Raw genomic sequence first — 4,624 nt, forward strand, 5'->3', positions numbered from 1 at the left:
ACGCTGTACCTCAAGCCAGCTTTGTACTTTTGATCCTCCTACTTCAGCCTCCAGAGGGCTGGGGTTACAGGTCTGTATCACCAGGCCTGATTAATGCATCTCCGGGTGTTTTTTTTTTCCTTTCTTTTTTTCCCATAATAATTTTTATAATATTTTTATTGATTATTGGGGAATTTCACATCATGCATCCTGATCATACTCACTTCCCAGTTCTCCTGGGTCTGCCTTCCACCCTTAAAACCTTCTCCCAAAGAAGAAGAAGAAGAAGGAGAAGGAGAAGGAGAAGGAGAAGGAGAAGGAGAAGGAGAAGGAGAAGGAGAAGGAGAAGGAGGAGAAGAGGAGGAGGAGGAGGAGGAAGGCAAAGAGGAAGAGGAAGAGGAGGAGGAGGAAGAGGAAGAGGAAGAGGAAGAGGAAAAGGAAATGGAGTTCAGTTTGTATTGCTCACTGGAGCATGGTCAAACTCCTAGTAGTCAGCCTCTTAAAGAAAACTGAGTCATCCTTCCCCACTTATACCTCAGCTAGAAGCCATTATTGTGAAGAGCTACACTTCAGCATCCTTATCATAATTTTTATACATCCAATCACAGCTTTCCTCCCTCCCCTCCTCCCAATCCTTCCTTCTACCACTCCCATCCACTCCTCCTTTTCAGAAAAGTGGAGGCTGCCCATGGATATCTAGCAGCCCTAGCTTATCAAGTTGTAGTAAGACTAGGTGCATCCTCTCTTATCAAGGCTAGACAGGCAGCCCAGTGTGGGGAAAGGTCTCAAAAGCAGGGAACAGAATCAGAGACAGTCTCTACGCTCACTGTTAGAAGTCCCCCATGAAAACCAAGCTGCACAACTGTAACATGGACTCAGGGCCTTATCACAATTTTTATGAGTTCTCTTCAAGGGCTGTTGATGGCTGTTACTTTTAGCAGGCAGGGATGGGGTTGAGGGTGTCACTGAAGCCTTTCATGTTTCTCTTTCTGAACTGTGAGTTTGCAGTCATTGATACCACTGCAGAAGTAGCTTCCTCGTCTTTTACAGTCAGAGAGAGCATGGTTCATACACTTCCACATGGTCTCCGGTGTCAGTACAGACCACGGACATCAACACAGCCCTCTGCCGAAGCACAGGCCACAGACACCATCATAGCACTCCGCAGTCACAACACAGGCCAAGGACATCATCATGGCCTCTGGAACAACAGGAGCCTCAAACACCAGTATGGTCCCTGGCAGTACTTCCACCTATGGACATTAGCATAGCTTCAGGCAGCAGCACAGACCACAGACACCAGCCTGGCCTTCCGTGGTAACTGGAACCACAGACATCAACATGGCCTCAGGTGACTGCATAGACCACGGATATCCCCATGGCCTTTGGTTGTAACACAGGCCAGGGACATCAACACAGCCATGTACAAAGATACAAACTCCAACATGGTCTCAAGTGACTGCTTCACACGTCCCTCACATCAACATGCCACCCCACCCCCGGTGGCAACACAGCCCATAGACATCAATTTGATTTCAGGTGGTGGACTGAAAAGTGGCAGCCCAGACCATGACATTCAAATGGCCTTTAGTGGTAACACCAGCTGTATTGAACATCAATACAGCATGCCCATCACCACAGTCTCTATTCACTATCCCACTGCTCCCACCCCACTCCCAGCTGCACTAGGACCATGGACCCAGACATGGCCCTCTGTGACAGCATAGATCACAGATATCAACATGGCCCCAGGTGGCCCCATAGACCACGACATCCTAATGACCTTCTGTAGTAACACCAGTCAGGTATTACACGACCACTGGTTGCTACAGGACCACAGACATCCACATGAACCTTGGGCTTCAACTCTGCCTAGGGCAGCAGACCCGATACATACACTCAGAACACACACATAAAATTAACAAATGCCTTTTAAAATTAATTAATTCATTTATGCTGGATTTTTGTTTGTTTGTTTGTTTTTTTTTGTTTTGTTTTTTTGTTTTTTGTTTTTTTTGAGACTGGGTTTCTCTGTGTAGCCCTGGCTGTCCTGGAGCTCCCTCTGGAACACACACTGATTTCCAACTCAGAGATCCGCTGCCTCTGTCTCCAGAGTGCTGAGATTTTAAGGTGTGTGCTATCACTGCCTGACAAGGGACTTTTTAAATCAAGAGAAAAAAAAGCTCAAGAGTGTATGGTGACAGAAGAGGGTAGTAATAGCTTGCTAAGAAAGTCCTTCACACATGCCTTTAATCCCAGCACTTGCAAGGCAGAGGCAGGCAGATTTCTGAGTTCGAAGCCAGCCTGGTCTATAGAGTGAGTTCCAGGACAGCCAGAGCTACACAGAGAAACCCTGTCTCGAAAAACAAAACAAACAAAAAAAAAAGCCCTTCACAAAGCACACAGTTTAGAGTCAGAGAGACACTTACCTACATCTTTAGAAGGCTACCAACATCTATAGAGAGCATCTAATAACCAAAAACGTGGCTTAGATATGTTTTCACAGGACCTCACACAAAGTCAGAGCAGAGGATCTCCATTAATCTGATAATATGAAAGTCATAATTGAAGCTGGGTGTGGTGGCACACACATGGGACCCCAGCCCTTGGGAAGCTAAGCCAGGAGGTCCATAAGTTCCAAGCCAGCCTGGGCTACATTGTGAGCTCCTGTTTCAAAAAAGAAAAAAAGTTGCAGGTGATTTAATAGTAAGAATTTCCATGGGCTGGAGAGATGGCTCAGCGGTTAAGAGCACTGACTGCTCTTCCAGAGGTCCTGAGTTCAAATCCCAGCAACCACATGGTGGCTCACAACCATCCGCAATGAGATTCGATGCCTTCTTCTGGTGTGTCTGAAGACAGCTACAGTGTACTCATAAATAAAATAAATAAATCTTTAAAAAGAATTTCCATGACATGGTGAAGATGGGGGCTATCTTTAGTTAGGGTTTTACTACTGTGAACAGACACCATGACCAAGGCAAGTCTTATAAGGACAACATTTAATTGGGGCTGGCTTACAGGTTCAGAGGTTCAGTCCATTATCGTCAAGGTAGGAGCATGGCAGCATCCAGGCAGGTATGGTGCAGAAGGAGCTGAGAGTTCTACATCTTCATCTGAAGGCTGCTAGCAGAATACTGACTTCCATGCAGCTAGGATGAGGGTATTAAACCCACTCCCACAGTGACACACCTACTCCAACAAGGCCACACCTCCTAATAGTGCCACTCCCTAGCCCAAGCATATACAAACCATCACAACATACATATTTTATTTTTAATTGTGTGTGTATGCACATGAGTGCTCATGCCTGGAAACTAGCATTACAGATCTCCTGGAGCTAGAATTACAGATGATTCTGAACTGCCTTATGTGGGTACTGGGGACTGAACTTCGGTCCTCTGGAAGAAGTGAAAGCTTTCTTAACTGCTAAGCCATCTTTCCAGTGCCTCAAAGCAGCTTTTTTAGAGCAGTCAAGCCAGTGGACTGGAGACCCCAGAATATTAGATGAGAAGCCATTTAAATAAGATGACAAGACCCCCGGCAATGGGCAGAGACACCTTGCTGTTGGTAGTGTCCTTACATCAGTCAGGGGCAGAGCAGATGGCAGTCCTTTGTTCATCTTAGCTTGATGCCTGGTTTGGTGGACCAAGCTGCTTTATGCCTGGAACTCATAAAAACCAAACCAAACCGAACCTAACCGAACCGAACCAAATCAAATTCAGGCAGCTCAGCACAGAAGGAGGAAGACAGAGGCCTGCAGCAGACTGTCACGCCACCCACAGACCTGTCCTCAGTGCACAGCAAAATGGGCCATAGACACTGCTTACTGAAATGCCATACAGGGTGGATGAGGATATCACCCAGGGGTCTGCCAGCCTCGTGGCCATGTGGTGGTGAGATGAGAGAGAAAGAAGTGGGGCAGCTTGAGCATTATGAAGAGAGATGGAACTGGAGACTCGAGGGTGGAAAGAGGTAGCCTGTTATAAGTGGACAATCCTGGCAACTTGAGGCGCGGTGAGGTCATGTCTGAGTCGGTGGGTACACGGAGCCAGGGCTGGTGTCGGCGTCTATGGCTCATATTACTACCAGAGAACATGAGGATGTCCTTGGTTATACCAGCCTCTGGGGGACCACCTGGATGTCCAGGAGATGTGCAGGACTGACCCTCCCCCCAACGCTAGATGTGGCATTCTGGAGAGCTGGCCCCATCTCTCACCAGCAGCAGCACTTGGAAAGCAGGCCCGGTGCTCCCCCGGGCAGCACAATGGAGCTGGTCCCAAAGTGAGTATGGGAGACCTGACCCTGCCACTCATCTGCTGTGGGGTGGCACGGATGCAGAGGTGATCCTGCACCCTGACACCTCTGGCAGTCAGGAAAGCTGTCTACAAGGTCATGAGCTCCAAAGAGCTAGCCCTACCTCTTACCAATTATAGCACTTGGGAGAGCAGGCCCTGAACCTAGCTTGCCTGGACAGCACAGTTTGGCTAGCCTTGGTCAAAGAGCATGGGTAAGCCAGCCTCAAGGGCAAGAGCCAGGGAAAACTGACCCTGCCACTTGTCTGTGGTACAAGGGTGACACCCTCCCAACTCCATCCCTCTCTACCTGTGTTGGGAGAGCTGGCCCTGAGCATGAGAATAGAAGCATA

The 4,624-nt window shown here is 48.1% G+C and overlaps 1 non-coding gene across 1 annotated transcript; it reads left to right on the forward strand.

Moving 5' to 3' along the window:
* The first annotated feature begins 3,511 nt into the window (after nt 1–3,511).
* On the forward strand, nt 3,512–3,653 carry LOC114617487. Its single transcript, XR_003710804.1, has one exon. It is a non-coding gene; the product is annotated as a small nucleolar RNA SNORA48 (small nucleolar RNA).
* The last annotated feature ends 971 nt before the right edge of the window (nt 3,654–4,624 follow it).

Source organism: Grammomys surdaster, unplaced genomic scaffold (genome assembly GCF_004785775.1).
Source record: "Grammomys surdaster isolate TR1022 unplaced genomic scaffold, NIH_TR_1.0 136, whole genome shotgun sequence".
NCBI classification, from domain to species: domain Eukaryota; kingdom Metazoa; phylum Chordata; class Mammalia; order Rodentia; family Muridae; genus Grammomys; species Grammomys surdaster.